Genomic DNA, 23931 nt, shown 5'->3' on the forward strand with positions numbered 1-23931 from the left:
GAAAGGAGATAATGGTTAACTACAGCAGGTCAGTGTGGGAGGTATGCCCTACTGCTTTCTGAGTACAGCATGGGCAGATGAGTTGGGCACCAAAAAGAGAAGTCCTCATTGAACAAGTTAGCCAATTGCATAGGTAGATGGTTGCTTGGGGCAGTTCTAGATCATTATTAACTGAATTCCTAGGAAGGCTATTGCTGTAGTTTTATATCTGTGAAAAGTACTGTCCCGTAGAAATGATGAGAAAGAAGTGTTTCAAAGATTTTTATAGCACCTTCCCATGAGCAGGACAATGGAGAAAGCCCTTACAAAGATACTAATTAAGTCCTCTTAGAAGAGGCAGGTTGGATTTATTCTTTTGAATGTAGAGATTTAGGACTGCACTCAAAGGTAAAATGATCCATGTTGTCATGAAATAGAAACAGGTCAACTGCTACTGGGACACAATTTTTATAACATTTCAATTCAGACAAAACCAGGTAAAACATCTATACTTCAAATGGCTCTCTCAAAACCTCCACACCAACAACACTACTTCACACTTTAGAACCAGGTTGATAACCTGATTTTTCAGTGCATGAGAGACCTAGAAGCCAAAACCAGAAATAGGGTTGGGAATAGAAGCAGGTAAGAGGACAGATGAATGATTGGTATAATTTGATATAGAAGTAGAAAAGAAAATATAAAAAGATATTATTTAGTACCTAAAATATGTCTATATACATAACATTGAACTTAGAACAGGAAGTATGAATTACCTTTAAAATATCCATCAAAATAGTTACTAAAAAGAAAAGAAAAAGTTCTGGTACAAGAAACAGCTGTTGTTGGAAAATCTGCCTTCACAGACCATCCAGTTCAATAATAATACCAATATCGTGTTATTCAGGATTCTTCCCAAATCTATTTACAATTCTATTGCCCATTTTGGGGATATACTTGTATAGTGTTCTTTTTATCACTTCGCAGCAGAAAAACAATTCAAAATGTAAAGATTAACATTCTCAATCACCTCAACTTATTCAAATTAAATACATGAGAAAGTTTCTTATGTTTCCTCTTAGGAATATTCATGAGCAATTTAATAAAAAACCCAAGTATTTCTTTTTTCTTCCTTCAAAAATAGTAAATAGAAAATAAGCTAGTAAACCTAGATATTGTAAGGAACTCTGGGGTGGGAAGAAGAAATGTACATTCCCTCTATAGTTCTATGTGTGTATGTGTTTAAAAGCTGTGTATATATTGATTTAAGAATCATACACAGTCTTTTCTAGCACTGTAACTCTAATAAACTGAGAATATAAATGATCCGTTCCAAGTGGCTTCTGTTTCTGAATGACCAAGCTAACCAGGATCCATACAGATTCCGAATTGTTTTTTCATTTTTTTGAAAATTTTTTTGATTTTTTAAAATTTATTTTTGAGAGAGAGAGACAGCATAAGCAGGGTAGGGTCAGAGAGAGAGAGGGAGACACAGAATCCAAAGACAGGCTCCAGGCTCTGAGCTATCAGCTCAGAGCCTGACGTGGGGCTCAAACCCATGAACCGTGAGATCATGACCTGAGCCGAAGCTGTACACTCAACTGATTGAGCCATCCAGGTGCCCCAGATCCTGAATTCTTTATTTTTTTTTTAAATATTTTATTTTTATTTTTGAGAGAGAGATAGAGACAGCATGAGCAGGGGAGGATCAGAGAGAGAGGGAGGCACAGAATCTGAAATAGGCTCCAGACTCTGAGCTAGCTGTCAGCACAGAGCCCGATGCGGGCTCGAACCCAAGAACCGCGAGATCATGACCTGAGCCAAAGTCGGACGCTCAACCGACTGAGCCACCCAGGCGCCCCACCCCAGATCCTGAATTCTTTAAACAGGTTCTAAAAGTTGGAAATTTCTGGGTTGGGTACACTCAGCAAGAAGTCTTTCGTTTCCTGGATTTGAACAGACAAAATGACTGAAGAACAGGTGAGGAAAATATCTGAATTCCTCAGTGTAATACCATAATCTGCTAATTATGAAAATAATTTAAACATCTAGCTAAAGCTAAAAATAATTGCACTGAAACTGCCCTAGTTTGATTTAGGACACAAATTTTGTAATCAGAGACATCAAATCTTGAAGAGGAGTTGCTTCTTATTCCCCTTATTAAATCAATGAAAAAATCACATCTACAGGAGACTGTGCTCTATGTCACATCGCAGTTCTCATAGCCCTTGGTGGTGCCTGTGCCACATCTATGTCTTCTATTTAATTTCTCTTTAACAGCTTTGGAGTGGATCCTAAGTCTTATGTAAATTATACATATCCCTCTGAAATAAATAATGACTTTTTAAAACATCCAGAAGTGTGGGGAATCTCTTTCTCAGATCGATTTATTCCATGGCATCCCTGATAAATGTTTCATAACAACATCTAAGGCAGGGGTCAGCAAAACATGGTTATTTTGGTAAGTAAAGTCTTATTGGAACACAGTCATGCCATTCATTTGTGCATTGTTATATGGCTGCTGCTTTCTGGCAAGACAGAGTGAGTAGTCGTGACAGAAACTGAATGGCCCACAAAGCCTAAAAAATTTACTATCTGGCTCTTTCCAGAAAAAGTTTGCTGGCTCCTGATTTAAGGGCACTTGTTGGATCAATTAGTCAATGAATATCTACTAATACTGGATATAATCATTATATCCTACATCACATCTATTATATCCATTGAATGTCTAATATCCAACAGCTTTGCAAATACATGAGCTCTGCTGGGTTAAGGCCATGTGAATTTTGCCCAAGATACTGGACTAAAACAATATCTGGCCATTTGATGATGAAACAAACTCAACGACTGATTGATTGTTCATTCATTCAACAGACTGATTAGGCACTATGTACAAAATATCAGTGACCTAACGGCGAGCAAACAGAGTGTGTAATGCACTCACAGAATTAACAGTCCAGTGGAGGAAGGTGAATTTCTTTAGATAATAGAGATGTATGTAAAACTGCTGCTGTAAGTGGTGTAAAAGAGGTCATGGTGCTGCCAGAGTGTAAAATGGGGTTATGACCTAGTCAAAGAGGTCAGGGAAGACTTCTCAAGGATGTGTCTCTAGAGCTGAGGGCTGAGTGGGAAGAGTTAGTCAAGTAAAGAAAAGAGGGAAGAGGTCTAAGCAAAGAGCACAACATGGGCAAGGGCCCAGGGATGGGAGGGAGAATGGCAGGTATAAGCTACTAAAGGCAAGCCAGCACAGTTGGATCTGAAAAGGGTGAAGAAGGGAGGGGTATGAGGTGAAATTGTGAGCCACTCAAGCAGGGCCTTGAAAATCCTATTAAGTTTTTAGTTATTCTAAGGGCAGAGTTAAACCTAATAGTAATCCCTGGTGACAATCTTTCCCCCTCAGGCCACTATTGTCTTCATGATTAGCTCTTTTCATTCTTTCTTTTTAAAATTCTGAGCCAAAACACAGCTTTATTCTGAATATTCACCTAAGTCTTCATCATTCTATTCAGTGAGGGAAAAAAAAAAAAGGAAAACAAGATATTAAGTAATTTATTTATACATCTTAAACAAGTATGTTATAAGCCAATTATATCTCAAAATCTGGGAAAAATAATAAAATAAATTAGAAAGCAAAACAAACAAACAAACAAAATGGAAGGAACTAGGGGAGACTAGTGAACACAGGAGGTAATAAAGATAAATGAGAAAGTCCTAAGAACATGACATGTAAAACATGGCTGACCACTTACTAATTGTGTGACCTTGGGCAGGTTACTTAAGATTTCTGAGTTATAGTTTTCCCATTTGTAAAAGTGAGAATAATCATATGTTCAAGTTCCTAAAATCTAGCAGCAACTCTGATCTTGTTTTCTTCCTTTCTAATAAGATAGTCTATTTCTGATATGTAGTATGAAAGAAGGAAACCAGGGAAACCAGCAATAGAAGATATAGATAAGGAAGTAAAGGTGGAAAAAGTCTTATCTGCAGTTATAGTAGGAACCTCCTTGTTGGTTTATAGTGCTTTGTAAACTTCACTAACTTTTGTTCTCTAACCTAATGACCCAATGACTAACACCTTAAAATGACCTTAACCCTCATCTCCCTAAGCTGGTAACAAAAATACGGAAGTCAAAGGTAGAATCATACCTTTGATTATGGAATAAAAAAAGTTATACAGAATAACATTTAATGACATATTTAAAACATTTATAAATTAAAAAACAGCAACAACAGAAGTCAGCCTGACACTTGTCCCTCTCCCCAGCAAGTGGGCATATGATGCATACCTGCTGCTGCTATGTATGTCATTAGTAATCACTGTGATTGGGTTGGAGGAGGAGATTACCAATACTAAAGGAAATAATTATTTCTATAGAAGCAATTTTTTAAAAAGTAAAAATTATACTTTAGTTATAGAATGGCTTAAAGAACCACTGCAAATGTATTGTATAACTCTAATCAAATTTGGAGTATATCATTACGTCTTTCTGATTAGGACATACTAACTTAAGCTCCACGTACTCCTTTGTACCTTTTTAGTAAAACATTAAGTACTTTAAAAATGTAGTCATGTTAGTATTCCCAGAAGGAGCCCAAGGTTGCTATTGAATTGTTTATTTTTCCTTCTTTCAACTGATAAAACGTACTGAGAGTGAAGTGGCCTATTTAAAGTAGTATTATAGGTAAAAATACAGACAAGTCATGGATTCCTGGCTTCCCTAAATGAAGAATCAAATGATACTATAAAACTAAGCATTTGGAAAAAACTGAAGGCCAAAAACGTAAAGCACATTTAAATAATGAAGCAAGAAGCTAGTTACCAATTATGGAAAACAGAAATAGTACTAATACATCGAAATAGTGTTTGGGGAAACAGCCTTAGGTTTCTTCATAGGCCTAGCCTCAGTAGTTCTAGAACCAGGAGATTAAACTGGGAAATTTCTGTTTAGTTGCACCCTTAATGATAAATCCACTCTCATCATTTGCTCAGTTTGGGAGGAGGATTTTTCCTTGCTTTCACATTTAGGAAATCTTCCTCTCAAGTCTTTAAAATCTACTCACCATAATTTATATTATCAGATGGCATTCAACTAATAACAGCATCCTGGGAGACAAAATGACAAAAGAATTTGGGACGCATCTTAAAAGAACTAGCCAAGTTTTTAAGACCATATAGTTACAAAAAATGAGTGCTCATAGAGCTGATGTGTACTTGTCAGAGAGCTTGTACAGAAAAGGTGCTCTCTCCCCAGTGCCAGCTGGGAAGAAGCTAGGCAAACCCATCTCCAGGCTCTTCCAACTCTGATAATGTTTTATGATTCTGAGACCATTTTCTGAGCCAATTTGGTCCTTCCCTGCACATCCTAAGCCATGTAACAATTTAGCTTTTGGTATATTGCTTGGTAACTATGTTTCACACAAAGTGCCATCTTTTGGTAACAAGAGAATATTAAAATGATGACACAGTCACTCTAGAGATTGGAAACAGAAAGCCATTACCTTAAAAGGAAAAAAAATATTTATCTTACCACCACCAATGTCTATACAGCTCTGCTTTTACTTTTGTCTAAAATATACCCTCCAAGTCCCATTCTCATTTTTTGAATTAAGTCTACACAATGAAGTAATCTGTAAATGTAACAGCAGTCTCTTGCACGAAGAGAAAAACATTTGTAAAAATAAATGTCCTTCTATTGTTAAAGATGAATTACTTGGATACATCTTCCAATTCAAATTTCATTTCCAAATTCTCAACTTTCAGGCCTTGAATAGGAGGTGCAGTGGTCTACTCTGATAGTCTTTTATGATTTCTATATTTATATTTTTTACCTTCCCCCCACCCCACAGTTTTATTGGGGAATAATGGACTGTATGAGCTTAAGGCATACAGTATGATGGTTTGATTTACATAGATTGTGAACATTTTTACCTTTTAAAAAGTGTTCAAAACAACTGCATATTTTTAATTTGGTAAAAGTGAAAGAATTTAGAGAGATAGAACAGCAATTACGAGTTGTGATTATATCCTTCTGAGGCTAAAATCATCACTTTAAAATAACAAACAGAGGGGTGCCTGGGTGGCTCAGTCGGTTAAGTGTCCAACTTCGGCTCAGGTCATGATCTTGCAGTTCATGGGTTCGAGCGCCGCGTTGGGCTCTGTGCTAGCAGCCAGCTCAGAGCCTAGAGCCTGTTTCAGACTCTGTGTCTCCCTCTCTCTCTGACCCTCCCCTGCTCATGCTATCTCTCTCTCTCTCAGAAATAAATAAAACATTAAAAAAAATAACAAACATATTTTTCTGAACCAAGGACAGTTTTCATGGATTCTAGATAGTTCAAGTTGAGATACGTGGTTAAGGTTCCCTGTTAGCTTTGAATCCCTTTTAGGTTGATAGGGAACAGGCCTCTAAAGTGAAAGTGGGGGGAGAAGAGAAGGAAGGACCTTGAAGATGATGATTAAATACCCAGTAATAGGACAACGATTACATTAATAATAGCACCATCATACAATGAAGTACTATACGGCTATTAAAAATTGTGGCCTAGAAGAATGATGATGATGGATAGTGTTCCAAAAACAACATGCACATTATAAAAGACACAGAAAAGAAGACAGCTTACAAGAAACTACAGAAAAAGATGAAAAGTAGAAATCTCAGCATGGTTGGATTAAGGATACATTTAAAAAATATTTTACTGTGGAGTCTGGGTGGCTTAGTTGGTTAAGCGTCCAATTTTCACTTAGGTCATGATCTCGCGGTTCGTGGGTTCGAGCCCCACGTCAGGCTCTGTGCTGACTGCCAGCTCAGAGCCTGGAGCCTGTTTCAGAGTCTGTAACTCCCTCTCTCTCTGACCCTCCCCTGCTCATGCTGTCTCTCTCTCTCTCTCCCAGAAATAAATAAAACATTAAAAAAATTTTTTTTAAATAAAAAATATTTTAGAGAGAGCAAGTGAGCACATGAGTGAATAGCTGAAAGGAAAAGAGGGGGAGAGAAAGAATCTTACATAGGCTCCATGATCAGCACAGAGCTCTATACAGGGCTCAATCCCACAATCTTGGGATCACGACCAGAATCAAAATCAAGAGTTGGACATTCAACCAACTGAGCCACTCAGGCACCCCAAGGATACTTTACTTTTTATTCTTTATGATTACTTGTCCATTTTCAGTGCTTCACACATACTACTTTTTATGTAAAAAAAAAAAAAAAAAAAAAGAAAAACCTTTTTAAAAACAAAAATAATAATACACTCATAGCAGAAGGCAGGCAAGTGTTAGCACCCGTGTAACGAATGAGCTATACTTCCCTGATGGAGAAAATGCCCACACTTGGCAATTTAGTGCTTTACATCATAGAGACAGCAAACTTCTATTTAAAAAAACTATAGCCAATGTGCTAGAAGCAGCAGTCTCTACTGAAGGTTTAAAAAAAAAAAAGAATACTCAGGGTGCAGGCCCCATCATGTAGCCCCCACTAAGTCAAACTGCAATAGTTTCTCACCTGAAAGTAATCCTGGCGTGAATGTGTGTATGCTAACCTGTACCAAAGAGAATAGGGTGGATACATGAAGGCTCTTATGGCACTAACAAAAAGCACCCTCAATTTTTAAGTTCAACAGTCTGTAAGGCGTAATGCCTTCAGCCTACTCCTCAGTTGCAACTGCAACCAACAGGGGGTTCTGATCCAGACTCAAAACCAGTTGGATCAGGAAAATCATAGCTCTTAAAGCTTCAATAATAAGAAAACAGGTTAGCCTTACATTTAGGTGCTATAACAAAACACTCTTTATCCATCCTTTCCAGGATGAGAATTCCTTTTCCATGACAAAGTTTCCTAATTCCCCATAGGCAGTACTTGTAGCCTTTCCTATTCACAGACTGAAAAAAGCTATAACTTATGAAAGCCTACAACAAATTCATAAAATATTTAAATGGCTTATATGCTATCAATCACAATTTATCCATAACTATACTGGAAACACATTAATATTCAGGGGCACCCGGGTGGCTCAGTTGGTTAAGTGTCTGAGTCTTCATTTTGGCTCAGGTCATGATCTCATGGTTCATGAGTTTGAGCCCCACATTGGGCTCTGTGCTGACAGCATGGAGCCTGCTTGGGATCCTCTCTCTTCCTCTCTCTCTATCCCTCCCCTGTTTGAGCTATCTCTCTCTCCCTCTCAGAATAAATAAATCACCTTAAAAAAAAACTCAGTTGCTTACAATGCTTTATGGAATACAGTCTGGAAGACCCCTTTGAGAATTTTGAAAGCTCCCAGGGGTTCCATGTTCATAGGTTGAGAATCATTACTGCAAACCATATATTTTGTAATGGAATAAGGCCATAATCTCAAGAACTTTATCTTTCCATGATTATCACTTGAAATACAACTATCAACCATATGCACACAACCCTCACAAAAGAAATATGCAATTTCATTGTGAAGTGCTAAGCAGAAGAAATGAAAATACCTATGAATGAGTCACAAGCTATGGGCACTAAAGTGAGGGTGGCACTTCTGAGCCTAGAGGTTTCTTCTCTTAGCTTTGTAACAGAGGTTTAGCATAGGAGGTAGGGACATGAGAACCTTGATGGGGGAGAGGCGTTCTTTTCTAAAAAGTATGGGATAAAGTTGCCTTCTCTTTCCTTATAAAGCCTTCCTGTACACAGCCTGCCTGCCCCCAACCCCAACGTAAACAGGGGCAGTCCCCAAATGCCAAAAGAATAATTGTCTGGATTTTGCATGCTGAAATTGAGTTGGCAAGCTCTCCACCTTGCAAAGAACACAAAGAATTTAGTTTAGTCTGTGGGTAAATGCTTCACAATCATTACTAAAACATCCAAAGCAACGTGTTCAAGGAAGGGTAATGAAGATTTGTTTCTCCTCCTTACTTGTAAGCTTCTGACATTCATTTATTTACTTATAGCTCTTAGCAGCAGCCAGCCTCCTTGGTCAACATGTACTCTTGGCTGCCTTGAGCACTTTCTAATAAAGGGCTATATGGAACCACACATGGTAGGTAAAATCTCCAAACTCAGTATATCTAAGTCCCATGGACTCTGGAGAATCTATTCAACTGAGGTGGAAAAAGCATTCTCCATGAATTAAAGAACACCAAAAAGTACTCCTGCATACAGATGAATGGGACTAGGGGTTTCAGAGAGGGCTTGGTTGACCCTTCAAAGCAGAGAACATAAGAGCCCTGATGTCAGTTTGAAGAATCCTGAAAGCAGTTTGACCCAAACTTATATGGCCCAGCCAAAGACATATTACCCAGTACAAGTGTTCAGCCTGCTGCGTGTGGTTTTCTTGATGCTTTCTGATGCTCCTTGATGCTTTTTGACTTAAGCAGACCTCCTGCCTTATAACAACTTCTTTCCTACCACCTAGAATGAGTTGAGTAACAGAGAGCAGTGAAGGAGTATGACCTTAATTCACACTGTGCCCTCACCTCAGACCAATCCCAGACATTTTTCTTTCTCCCTGGTGCTTTCTATGTTCTTCTCTCCTATCACCATGTCATGATGCAGGTCTTTGGTGAAAGAGCACTAGCCTTTTCAATTTTGCTGACATAGTCAAAAATGTACAGGAATGCTGAGAAGATGTTTCTCCCATCTTTAAACAGATCATTATTCCAAAGGAGAACAAATTCAGGCAATAGACCATAGGCTTACAAAGACTAGGGGGGCTATTAAGCCAACTGGAATTTCTACTGTGCCACTTACCAGTTCTGTGGCTCGAAGCAGACTGGCTTAATCTCTTTCAATTCTGGTATTCACATGAAGCACAGATTAATAGTATCTGCCTGATAGTGCATGCAAAAAAGAAAATAATGAGTGTAAAGTGCTTTAGTACAGTGCCTGGCCAGAAAGATAGTAAGCTTTGTGCTGCTGCTGTGTTAGAAAAGATTTTGAAAGTCATGGTTTGTGGGTGAGGCATGCTAATGAGAACCCGGGTAAACATACCTTTTCGAATCAGTGCTCTTCATCATCTTGTGGAACAGTTATGGCTAGTTTGGACCAAGAAGCCAGTCACTTTATGTTAAATTCCTCCAAACTGCCAGGATCATAATTCCCTACCCATTTCTCTCCTAAAAAACAGGCACTGGTTCCTGGCCAAATCCAATTTCTTCAGCTTGTCACTCTCCATGCTGGCAAGGCACAAAATAACTCACTTTCTGAAAATACCAGTTTATCACTGACTAAAAGAACTACTCCTGTTCAGCGAGGTAAAGCTCTGAGTAATATACTCTCCTCATGATGCTAAAATCCAATAGTTATTTGTTATCTCACTCATCACAAGAGGGAAGGCATGTCTGATGAACCAGGAGGTAAAATTGTATCATTCTATCTCCACCAGGATGAGTTATGCATTCCTGTCATGTGCCAGGCACTGGGCATAGTACTTCACCTTGAATCTTCCCAACACTGCAAGACACTGAGTCCTAAAGAAATGAAGTAACTTGCCCCAAAATGAGCAGCATGTGTGATGGGGGCAGCGTTACTGTAACTCAGCGTGGCTGGCCCCAGAGACTGCACTCTTTGTCCTGCCATACACCATGCTGTGTCCTATTTCTTTGCTTATACTGGGATTCTTTTTTTTTTTTTTATATATTTTTTGAATGTTTTATTTATTTCTAGGAGAGAGAGAGAGAGAGAGACAGCGTGAGCAGGGGAGGGTCAGAGAGAGAGGGAGTCACAAACTGAAACAGGCTCCAGGCTCTGAGCAGGCAGTCAGCACAGAGCCCGACGCGGGGCTCGAACCCACGAACCGCGAGATCATGACCTAAGCGAAAGTCGAACGCCAAACCGACTAAGCCACCCAGGCGCCCCGCTTATACTGGGATTCTAAAAAACAACCAGAAGCTGTAGCACACCAAAGACTTGGTATGTAACTAAAGTAGATGGAATATTAAAAACAAAATTGGGGTACCTGGGTGGCTCAGTAGTTTAAGCATCTGACTCTTGATTTCCGCTCAGGACATGATTTGATGGCTATGAGGTTGAGCCCTGAGTCAGCCTCCATGCTGAGCATGGAGCCTGCCTGAGATTCTTTCTCTCTCAAAATAAATAAATAAACAAACATTAAAAGAAAAAAAAAAGAATACAGCACAAGCCCTTAGTTGTAAATTCAAACACGGTCATTTTGTCAAAGGTTTTCCTTTAAAAAACTTATTCTAAAAGAGTGTCATGGCTGACATATGCTGGAAATGTCTTCAAAACCCTTTCAAAGGCCACATACAAAAAAGCTAATCCCATTATTTTAAGGTCACAATTGGTTCTTTGACCAAAAGCAGTATTAGTCGACCCAACTATAACTTGATTCACTAGATTTGGTTTCAGTAACTTTCCCCCAAGGTCAGAATTCACTTTCAATGGACCAGAATCTGCCATGGCTGAGGTATTCCAAAATAGGAAACTACAAAAGCAGAGTTCCCAAACTGCTCTGACCAGTGGCAATGCTGTTAAAATGAGGTCACAGCAACTTTCTGCTCCTTGAAATAATTTTCACTCTTGGCTACGGGCATATAGCTCACTTTTTGGCTTCTCTGTCTCTGCTTAACACTCAAACCTTAGTGCCTTCTTTCTTTTCCTACCTTATACTCATTTTTTCCTTTCTATAAAGAATTTTTTCTTAAAATGTTTATCCATCTAATACTATGTTTCCCTGGTGTTTCTTTTAAAATCTTTTATTGTGAACATTTCCAAATATACCAAAAGTAGAAAAATATAACAAAGTCCATGTACCCATCCTTCAGCTTCAATAATCCTCAATACTTTGCCATATTTACTTCATTTTACCTCATACTTTTATTTTTTTCCTGGAGTATTTAAAAGTAAAGCCCAGGGCATCAAGACATTTCACACTTAGATGCTCCATTATGTTATCTGGAAAAGTAAAACAGATATTCTCTCATTTAAACACAATGCCATCAACACATGTAATAAAATTAACAATAACTCTGTAACATCATCTAATACATAGTCCCCATTCAAATTTCCTTGGTCTTGTTTTCTCATACCCCAGGGACAATCATATTGGCTACTAATAAGGTAACCTTCTATTGGCTTAATGATTTTCAAGGCTTCATCTTACTCATCCTTGTCTCTCTTCTGAAAAAAGGCCCCAAAATGTGAAAGCAGTATGACTGGATAAATTAGTGTCTTCTTACAAAAAAAAAAATCCTTATATATCGAAAGTATTTTCTCATATTATTAAATGGGAATTATTAAATGTCCCAAATAAAATTTTGGGGGCACCTGGGTGGCTCAGTTCGCTGTGTGTCTGATTTCGGCTCAGGTCATAATCTCACGGTCTGAGAGTTCAAGCCCCAAGTTGGGTTCTGTGTTGACAGCTCAGAGCCTGGACCCTGCTTTGTATTCTGTGCCTCCCTTTCTCCCTCCTCCTCCCCTGCTCACACACTCTCTCTCTCAAAAATAAACAAACATTAAAAAAATATTCTTTGGGGGCGCCTGGGTGGCTCAGTCGGTTGGGCTTCCGACTTCGGCTTAGGGCATGGTCTCGCAATTCATGGGTTCGAGCCCTGCGTCGGGCTCTGTGCTGAGAGCCAGCTCAGAGCCTGGAGCCTATTTCAGATTCTGTGTCTCCCTCTCTCTCTGACCCTCCCCTGCTCATGCTTTCTCTCTCTCTCTCTCAGAAATAAAACATTAAAAAATTTTTAAAAATTCTTTGAAAACTTGATTTTTGCTGTTGGCCTAACTGGCCAATACTACATTTTCCATGGATTTACTTAATTATTCCTTATTATTTGTTAGATACTTGGTTGTTTCATCTTCATTATTATGAACAGCCCTGTGATGAGCAGCCTTATCCATGACCATGGTCCACCCTTCTACCCTAATTTAACCACCCAACACCTTGTTGGCTTCAGCCAAAAGGATGACTTAGTATTTGCCACATGCCATGTTTTTCATCTATCTTCAATCTGTACATATGACTTGGACACGCTGATCCTCCAAGGCCCAACTTCTCTCTCAGGTGCTTTCACTTAGTTCCTGTGGTACAGTTAGTCATTTCCTCTCAAATGTTCCCCAAACACTTTGTACATTGGACATGATTTATAGTATTTACTGGTATCTTGTATTTAATCCTGAACCTATGTTTTTACCACATTAAGTTGTGAGCTTCTCTATACCTCACTTCTTTTTTTAATCTGTAAAATAAAGAGAAAAATACTAACTCTATGTTTCTGAATTTTAAAAATGAGATAAAGAACAGAAAGTGTGAATCATATCATCCAGCAGAGAATTAGTTTTACAGAAGTCAGTTTCCTTCTTTTCCTCTAATAAGAGAAATTGTAAATGTGTCAGATTACACTCATATGCCTGGGAAGCAAGGAGTTAAACTTTCTCCCAATTATAGGAAGATAAACTGAACATAGGGAAATGCTGGGAAAGGGGAAGTAAAATGGTTGCAAGGTCCAGCACAGGTCAGGGACTTTACCAGTTGCAACATTTTCTCTGTAACAAGCTCCCTATTCTAGTCACAGGTCCTTAAATAATAGAAAGGGAAACAGTCATGTTAAAATCTGCAGATGGGAACCCTTGATCTCTGAACCTCTTGCGTGATCACCTCTGAGCTCTTTATCATGCTGGGTTGGTCTAGCCAGGAGGAGGCCTAAAGGCATTCTCAGGCCTATAATCACCTAGTGGGTAAGGAAGAAGTTGAGAAAAATAACATTTGTGGGAGACTTTGATACTCTTTTTTTTTTTTAATTATTTTTATTTATTTCTAGGAGAGAGAGAGACAGCGTGATCAGGGGTGGGTCAGAGAGAGAGGGAGTCACAGACTGAAACAGGCTCCAGGCTCTGAGCTGGCAGTCAGCACAGAGCCCGACACGGGGCTCGAACCCACGAACCGCGAGATCATGACCTAAGCGAAAGTCGGACGCTTAACCGACTAAGCCACCCAGGCGCCCCGAGACTTTGGTACTCTCAAAGGTGCATTTGTATCTGATATGTTTCACATCTTTCCAGAAATAGGAGTTGGTCTCTGAAAATGCACTGCTGATGCGGAAACAGAGCTGTAGGCAAGATTCGGATTCTGGTGCTGGCTCTAGGCATGACCATGGGCACATCAGTTAACCTCCCTGGGCCTCAGCTGCAGAATAAAGGGATCTGACAAAACTGGTTCCAAGAGCCAAAGGGACAAAAATTCAAAGAGAATAGAAAGCTTAAATGACTGGCTCAATATCACTGTACTTCTAAGAAAAACCAGAGAGCAGAGTTGGAAAAACGATGAAAAGTGATGTAGTTTGAAAACTGTTAAAAGAATCATATGATTTTCAAGAGCTCTGACCTAGAGTGTGTGAGTGTGGCATTTAGAAATGTATTTAAAGCTAATTTGGACTATATGAAAATAATTTTCTTTTTCTGTTCTATTCCACAAAGATCTGGAAAACATTCCCAGCCTTGTGTCAACCTTAAATGAGAAAGAATCTTTAAAGAGCCACTGGTTTGTAATGGAAAATTTGGATAAATCAACTATTTATACTCTGGGAGATTTTTATATTTCTTTTTTGTCCTTTCTTCAGAACACATAGCTAAGAAAAGCCATGATGTAAGTCTGCTCTATTAGACTTCACTGGCAGGCTGTTTATTCTGTATCTACAGTGTAGCAGCTTCTCGGACTACAGCCCTTAGTGGACAAGCAACCAAAGAACACATACAAGCTTAAAAACAAAACAACAATGAAAAAATGCATGAGCTTTGGATTAATTTAGCATGGGCCTAGAGAGAAAGAGGGTCAGAACACCTAAGTTTTTCATCATTTTTGGTCCGAGGTTTATTAGCCAAAGTTATTCAAGCTTTTTGAATCTCATATTCTTCACAGAAGAATGTTGTCCTGTTGCAAAACAGGACAATTACCTATCTACTGATGCATCAGTAGATACATAACAAAGTATTATTGTAAGTACTGACTGTATAAGCTGAACTGGGAATAAGTCTTCCTTAAATGTCTACTATCAAATTTCTGGATTTATATGTAAAATTCCATCTGAAATCCAATATCAGAAAAACTACTGAGATCTTCCCTAAATTTATACTTTTACCAATTCATTGCTTTAAATTGTACTTCATATCTGGGAAATTATGTTCAATTCCATGCCTCTCTTTAAGAAAACAACCTGGCCTAATGAAGACTCGTTAGGTCTAAAGAGGTATATAATCAAAATGTGTGTGTGAGACGGTACTGGGTGAGGGAGACTAGACACTTTGGTGTCGGGAATCACCGAGGAAGCTGAGAATGTTTCATTTGGAACAAAGAATAGAGCCCTTCTCACTGAAGGACTACAGTATAGCTCAAAGAGTAGCCTTATTTGATTTAGCTCTGGAGACAGAAACAGGATAAATGAATGAAGTTCCTGGGAGCTGGATTTCAGCTCACAAGGAAGTACTTTTCATAACAGCTGTGTAGGGAATAACAGAAAACACTGATTGCTAGGTACTGTGGGGGATGGATGAAATAACTACTACAGTGCCTTCTAAACCTTACATTTGATTCTTCTCTTTCTGTACCTTTGACTTTCTCTGAGGACACAGAATTGTTAGGAATATGGACCTGAATCACATATTCCCCCCCACAACTCCTTCCAACTTTCATTCTCCTCTCTGAAGCCTTGTCCATGCTCTCCCTACAAGGAAAAATACCATTAAGGAAATGTTTCAGTGATTTTGCTGAAAATAGAAGGAAAAAAAAATAAAGGTGGTCAGTGCTAAATTAGGTTATCTGGTTTCAATGTGTCTTTTTTTAGTCATCAGATAGCTTTACTGCACTTGGTTGAATTTAGTGTCTTCAAGTGTGCGTGGCTAGGGCAATAAAAGGAAAGAGATATTTTATTTTTTTATTTTAAAAGAAACCAAATAAAATACTCGACAAAATTTTTTTCCCTAATGTGGCCATGCTAGTACAACCTGGCTGTTTTGCTGGGCACTATTAACATCTATTTATAGCCAGTATTTTCATAGATGAATCACATTTACCATGAGACAGTTCATATTAAGGGCTCATCCAGCTCTGCTGAGAACCCCATAATGTTACTACATCTCTCTTCATTCCCCTTTGAGGGAACTAAGTTAAAGCTTAATAGATCCATGTAGAAAGACGGGTAAATCCAAGTGGAAATGTAAAGCTAGTAGACAGCCTGCTTCCTAAATTCAGTGAAGTATGGGATGTTAATAGGGATCTAGAGTGTGGGGATCTCCACACAGTATGGGCATATACACACACTCTCTCTGAACTTTGTAGAGGCACCAGCACTACCCCATACTGATAGCCATTTGTCTTTGATATATGAGGTCTCCACCCTTAATTTATCTTTACCAAGACTTTTTTAACAGTCTTTACTTTGGGCTAAAACTTAAGATTAAATAAGGTAATACAAAACACAGCACTTTGCCTATGGTAGAAGGTCTATACATACCAGCTACTTTTATTATTAGCTTCTCAGTACAAGCATACTTCAGATATATTGCAGATTCAGTTCCAGACAACCCCAATAAAGTGAATATTGCAATAATATGGGTCAAATAATTTTTTGGTTTCCCAGTGTATATAAAGTTAGGATTATACTATACTGTGGTCTATATATATATATATATATATTTTTTTTTTTTTTTTTGAGAGAGAGTGCGCATGTGCACATGTGGGGGAGGAGTAGAGAGAGAATCCCAAGCAGGCTTTGGGCTGTCAGTGCAGAGCCTGATTCAGGGCTCAATCTCATGAACTGTGAGATCATGACCCAAGGTGAAATCAACAGTTGGACACTTAACTGAGTCACCCAGGTGCCCCTATACTGTATATAGTCTGTTAGGTGTGCAATAGGATTATATCTAAAAAAAAGTAATTTACATACTTTAATTAAAAAATACTTTATTGCTAAAAAAGGCTAACCATATCTGAGCTTTAAACAAATTGTAATCTTTTTGCTGGTGTAAGGTCTTGCCTTGATGTTGATGGCTGCTGACTGATCAGTGTAGTGGCTGCTGAAGGCTAGGACGATTGTGGCAATTTCTTAAAATAAGACAACAATGAAGTGTGCCACACTGATGGACTCTTCCTTCCATGAAGGATTTCTCTGTAGCAAGTGATGCTGTTTGACAGCATCAACAGTAAAATTTCTTTCAAAACTGGAGTCAATTCTCTCAAACCCAGCCCCTGCTTTATCAAGTAAGTTTATGAAATATCCTAAATCCTCTGTTGTCACTTCAACAATCTTCAAATCATCTTCACCAGGAGTAAGTTTTATCTCTAGAAACCACTTTCTTTGCTAATCTGTAGGAAGCAACTCATTAGCAGTTAAAGTTTTATCATGAGCTTGTAGCATTTCAGTCACATCCTCAGGCTCTACTTCTAATTCTACTTCTCTTGCTATTTCTACCATATCTACAGTTACTTTCTCTATTAAAGTCTCAAACCTCTCAAAGTCATCCTTGAGGGTTGTAATCAACTTCTTCTAAACTCTTGTTAATTTTGACAACCTCTTCTCATCAATCACCAATGGCTTTTTAAAAATCTTTAAATGTTTATTTATTTCTGAGAGAGAGAGATTAAAGCAGAGAGAGAGGGAGACACAGATTCTGAAGAAAACTCCAGGCTCTGAGTTGTCAGCACAGAGCCCGATGTGGGGCTCGAAACCTCATAACCATGAACCAGGAGATCATGACCTGAGCCAAAGGAGATACTTAACCAACTGAGCCACCCAGGCACCCCATCATGGATGTTCTTAATGGAGTCTAGAATGGTGAATCCTTTCCAGAAAGTTTCAATGTACTTTGCCTATATTCATCAGTGAAATCACTAAATATGGCAGCTATAGCCTTATAAAATCTGTATCTTAATAAGACTTGAAAGTCAAAATTTATCTTTAATCCATGGGCTGCAGAATGGATGCTGTGGTTAGCACGCATGAAAACAATGTTCATCTCATTACATATCTCCATCAGAGCTCTTGGGTAACCAGGTACATTGTCAATAAGAGGTCATATTTTGAAAGGAATCTTTTTTTTTTTTTTTTTTTTTGTAAGCAGTTAAGTCTCAACACTGGGCTTAAAATGTTCAGTAAACTATGTTGTCAACAGATGTGCTATCTTCCAGGTTTTTTTTACTGCATTTGTAACATAATTCTTAAGGGCCCTAGGAATTTCTGGAATGGTAAATGAGCACTGACTTCAACTTAAAGTCACCAGCTGCATTAACCCTAACAGGAGAGTCAGCTTGTCCTTTGAAGCTTTAGAGCCAGGCATTGATTTCTCCTCCCTAGCTATGAAAGTCCTAGATGGCATCTTCTTTCATTAGAAGGCTGCTGCATCTCCACTGCAAATCTGTTGTTTAGAATATTCATCTTCATTAGCCATCTTGGCTAGATCCTCTGGAGAACTTGCTGCAGCTTCTGCATCAGCACTTGCTGTTGCACCTTGCACTTTTATATTATGGAGACGGCTTCTTTCCTTATATCTCATGAACCAACCTCTGGTAGCTTCCAACTTTTCTTCTTCAGCTTCCTCACCTCTCTCAGTCTTTATAGAAATGAAGTAAGGGCCTTTCTCTGGATCATGCTTTGGCATAAGGGAAGGTTGTAGCTGATGTGATCATGTATCTGGACCACTAAAACTTTCTCTGTATCAGCAATAAGGTGTTTTGCTTTCTTACCATTCTTGTGTTTAATATGGCACATTAAAGTTCCTTTACAAACTTTTTTTTTTTTTTTTTGCTTTCACAATTTGGCTAACTGTTTAGCGCAGGGGTCTAGCTTTCAGCCTTTCAGCTTTTGACATGTCTTCCTCACTAAACTTAATCATTTCTACTGAGATATGTGCAATTCTTCCCTTCACCTGAACACTCAGAGGCCATTGTAGGGTTTTAGTTTTAATACTGTGCCTCTGGGAATATGGAGGTCTGAGGACAGGGAGAGATACAGACAAATGACCGGTCAATGGAGCAGTCAGGGCACACAAAACATTTACTGATTAAGTTTGTGTCTTAAATGGACCTGGTTAGTGCAGCTCCGAAATAATTATAATAGTAACACCAAAGATCACTGACCGCAGATCACCTTAATATACAATAATAATGAAAAGTTCAGAAATATTGCAAGAATTACCAAAGTGTGACGAAGAGACATAAAGTAAAGAAATGCTCTTAGAAAACTGGTGCTGACAGACTTTCTTGACAGATCTGCCACAACCTTCAATTTGTAAAGAGCTCAGTATCTGTAAAGCACAATAAATGAAATGCAATAAAATGAGGTATACCTAATACCATTTTTCTATATTTCTAGCCAGATGAATCATCTTTACAATGAAGCAGTTCTTACTTAGAGCCAACCAGCTCTGCTGAGGATTACATGATTTGATCCATCAGTGAATCCCTGCTGATGCCCAAATCTGTTGGGCGCTGGAGATAGAGACATAAACAGGGGGACTTTGCTCACAAATCATGAACAATAAGTCTACTACCTGGTACCATTACTTTCATTTTACATTTAAAGGCTCAGGGAGATTTAGTAACCACGTGTGGTCCAAGGCCATAGAGCTAACATACTGGAGCTGTGATTTAAGCCCAGATCCATCTAATTCCACAATCTCATACTCCTTCTATTATGCTACGCCTATGCAACACCCAGGTCCAAAAATAAGCTAGAACAAATCACCTATGACAATACCTGAATAGCAGGTACTTCATAAATGTTTGCGAATACCTTAATGTTGAACTAGGATTTTTCCTTTACTATGTATGCCTTCTTTTAAGATCCTAAGTAGATACAGCATAGTAATTTGCTGGACACTTTGGATCCAGGTCACCCAAGTTAGGATGTACTACTTTCTAGCAGTATGACCATCAGTAAGTTACTTAACAGCTACAAGCCTCAGTTTCATCCTCTGCAAAATGGGATGAATAACAGTTTTGTGAAGATTAAATGAGTTGATCAAAGGAAAGCATTTAGAACAGGCCTATATTTGTTAAGTATTGAATAAACATAAGCTGTCACTATTACTATTATTTTCTTCCCTAAATCAGAGTTTTGATTACCTAATTCAATATAGTATGTGATCGAGACCAAAAACAATTTCTTTTACTGAGGCTTTTCCAGGTTCCCTTATACAAGTAAAATATCCTCTTCTCCAGCATTCAAACAAGAAAATAAACAGATACATGGAGACTAAGTTATGTCTAACAGCACCCAATTATATATAGTATGAAATCTTTGATATATAAAATTAGTAAAGAATGATAAGCAAATTTAACTTTTATAGTATAATGAGGAGCTGGCTAGAAGTTTGTGTGTGTTGGAGAGAGGTGGTAGATTGAATAGGCAACTATTTACATTTATCCATTTCTTTAAATTAAGTAAATAGCTGCAACTTCTTTACTTGTCCTTCTCCTGCAAGGACACATCTTTACCAAGATCCACCATGACTTCAACGAGCTTAAACCCAAGAAAAACTGACCAAGGTCACCACATAGGAAAACGAAACAGAATCTGCTTCGCAGGGCCAAATGAACTGTATTTGTATCCATAGATACAAGACAACAGAGAATCACATAATTCTAAAGTAGGAAGCCCCAGGACCTCAGAGATCATCTAGTCTCAGGCCCAAATCCTGCTGTCAGGGGATCTGTTAGGAGGTGAGGAACAGGATAGAAGTTAAGAAAAAGAACAGTAAAGAACAGGTCTTTGTTTCATCCTGCAAAGTCCTCACTTTGTAAGTGACAACCCAGAGTCTGGCTAATTAAAAGCAGAGCTGAGATCAGAAGCCAGGTTTCCTGAATCCCAGTCTATCACTCTCTTACACTCCTGAGGGCTGCCATTCTACAGCTATGCTAGTCACAGATAACAGTGCATAGGGCTGTGTTAAACTGACAACTAAACAGGATTTCTCCTTGCAAAACCATCAGGCATTATGTCACTTCCAGTGCTTTATGAAAAGAGTAAGGCATCATTATTTGGTATAAGCAAAAGCAACTTTTCCATTCCTTTTTTTTTTTTTTTTTTTTTTGGTAACCTGAAAATCCCAAACCACTGTTGCTATTACAAAATTTTTCTTTTCCTCAGTACACACCCCTGGGCCAAGCACAGATGCATTAAAATTTTGCCAAGAGAAACAATGAAGTCACTGATAATACAAAGCATGAAGTATCATGAAATTCATGTCTTTGTTTTCTTCCTCTCGATACTTAATTACTTCTCATTACTGATCATTTTGTGGTTGTTGGCAGAAGGGCAAGGAAACTCCACCACTGTAAACATGCAGAGACAGCTAACACCTAAGTACACCAGAAGTCTGCACACGATGGGTCTGTTCACAAATGCGATGCGTGTGCCATCAAAAGCATTGATGCCCACCAACCCTGGCCCCCAAAGAGGATCAGCAGTTTTCGAAAAACCCTCAACACTTTAAAAAGAAAAAACGAAGTGCTAGAATATTTCAGATCATCTCTTTTTTTAATCACTTATAAATGTCATCATTGGCAAAGAACTTGTGGCCTCCTGGCAGATTTCACTTAAGTCACCTTAAAAATGAGGCAAGGGAAGCTGGGATGTGTACAGAGTCTCAATCAAGTTTTCTGCAGCAGCTTCGTTTGCCTGAAACTCAAAGGGTACTCATGAGCAATGCTTAGCACACTACTCTGCTAAGTAGAAATTTATATTATCTTGGAATTCTGGAAGGCATACCTTGGATAAAATCTGGAGGAATCTTTATTGATTACCAGCAGAATACAAGTTGATGCTTATCAACCGGCTATTCTTCAACATATGAGTATGTGGGTAAGAGAAAGCACAGGAATGCATCATAGAAGTCATTTGAGAAGCTAAAAAAAGAACTAAATATATTTTACCTTTTAAACTAGACATTTATTCAATTTTCACAAATTGTAGGTGTTGTAGACCTACAGTTTTTAAAAAATGGCTATCGTTAACTCTTTCCGTTGTCTGCAATGTGATCTTGCAGCTGCAACCATCAAGAGGTAAAATCTGCTACTCCACTTCTTAAATTGGGGCTGGCCTTTGTGATGTTGTGTCGCCAATAAAAATGAGACCTTAAAGTTATAATTCTCATATTCTTGGAATGCCGCCCTGGTCTAGCCTACCAGAGCTTGAGAGCCCAGTGAAGCAGGAGCAGAGATATGATAATCCAGCTGAGGTCTACTAGTCCAACTGGCTGACAGACAGACATGTGCATAAGCCCATCTTGAGACCGTCCAAGCTGTTAAACTGTAAGATGACTTAAGCTACAGATCTCTGCTGCCAGCAGGGAACCTGCTTCTGATCCTCTGTCCCTCCCTCTCTCTGCACCTTCCCACTTGTTCTCAAAAATAAATTTAGTAAAGAAAAAAGAAAAAATTTAGTAAAGAAACAGAATGACCCACAGAATTTTGAACTATTGTTGTTTAGCCACTACCTAAGTTTTGGGGTAGGCCACAAAGTGGAAGAAGCAAACTAGTCACCTTGCGGAATATCCATTATGTATGAAGTACCAGGTCAGATACCCCATGGGAGACGTAAATAATATTAATAATATTGGACAGAAGTCAGGGATGGTCCTGCCTTCATATGTGAGTGTATCTATAATAAAGTGGCACTTAATATTGATCTGTTTTATCAATTTTTAGTGCATGTGCTGTTGAAGCCAATACAGTATTTATTTGTTTTAAATAGATCTAGTCTATGTTAAGAACCTTCCATTATTCCTATAGGCCAGAGCAAGGGTCTTCCTGGGATGTTTAAGACAATTCAATGGGGTAGGAAAAAATAATTATATTATTTTTTAACTAATATTTTTCATTTTTATTATTTTTTTAAATGTTTATTTATTTTGAGAGAGAGCACGAGCAGGGAGGGGCAGAGAGAGCAGGGGACGGAGGATGCAATGCAGGCTCTGCACTGACAACAGCTAGCCCAATGCGGGGCTCGAACTCACAAACTGTGAGATCATGACTTGAGCTGAAGTTTGACACTCAACTGAGTGAGCCACCCAGGTGCCCCTCATTTTTATTTTTGAATGTTTTTTCTTTTTTTAAAAAAATTTTTAATGTTTTATTTATTTCTGAGAGAGAGACAGCATGAACAGGGGAGGGTCAGAGAGAGAGGAAGACACAGAATCTGAAACAGGCTCCAGTCTCTGAGCTAGTTGTCAGCACAGAGCCCAACGTGGGGCTCGAACCCACGAACTCTGAGATCATGACCTGAGCTGAAGTCGGATGCTCAACTGACTGAGCCACCCAGGCGCTCCTGAATGTTTTCATAATGTGCATTATATACAAGTTTTCATAAAGTACATAGCACAAATTATGCTAGTACATATACATTTATAAATACATAAATATACATATAATGTTTTCTACATTCTTATCTCTCACAGATCCTCAACCTTCCATCCCTACAAAAATATACTTCTCTATGTTTTGCTTTTCTCAAATAAATGAATTCTTTCTTGGCTATCTAGGGAAGAATCTGTGATAACTACTACCACAGATCATTGCTCATCTACACTGTAATTAGTTAGCAAGGCTATAAGCATGTTTCATATAGAGTGTCTAGTTCATTCCAGACAAAGTGTCTCTAAGTGTCTTTGGCAGCGCAGCATAGTGCCATTATGGCATGATTCTTATGAGTACAGGTTCTGGAGCCAGGTTGTCTGGATTTAAACCGCAGCTCTGCCAGGTACTTGCTGTGCAACCTTCAGTAAATTGTCTGTGCCTCTATTTCTTTACCATGTATGTAGAGAATAATCTTACCTACCTCATAGAGTTGTTTTAAGAACTGAATGAGTTATGCAAAATGCTTAGAAGAATGCCTGGCATGTAGTAAGTGTTCAGTAAGTATTAGTTATCATCATTACCACCACCACCGTCTTTCAATTTCCAATGTCTCATAGAGTAAATGTGTGATAGAGGGAAGTGAGAATGGTAAGTTGTAGAAAAAACACATTA

General features: G+C 38.5%; 2 protein-coding genes across 2 annotated transcripts in view; one reads left to right on the forward strand and one right to left on the reverse strand.

Annotated features, from left to right (window-relative positions):
* CMSS1 (cms1 ribosomal small subunit homolog) overlaps positions 1 to 23931 on the reverse strand; it is a 398583-nt gene that overhangs the window by 235005 nt on the left and 139647 nt on the right. The window lies entirely within an intron of this gene.
* LOC120245093 (filamin A-interacting protein 1-like) overlaps positions 20587 to 23931 on the forward strand; it is a 132155-nt gene continuing 128810 nt past the window's right edge. The window contains exon 1 of the mRNA XM_039251963.1: positions 20587 to 20625. The gene's annotated coding sequence lies outside the window, so the exon portion shown is untranslated. The remainder of the gene's footprint in view (positions 20626 to 23931) is intronic.

Source organism: Hyaena hyaena, unplaced genomic scaffold (genome assembly GCF_003009895.1).
Source record: "Hyaena hyaena isolate Hyena2069 unplaced genomic scaffold, ASM300989v1 scaffold_407, whole genome shotgun sequence".
NCBI lineage: Eukaryota > Metazoa > Chordata > Mammalia > Carnivora > Hyaenidae > Hyaena > Hyaena hyaena.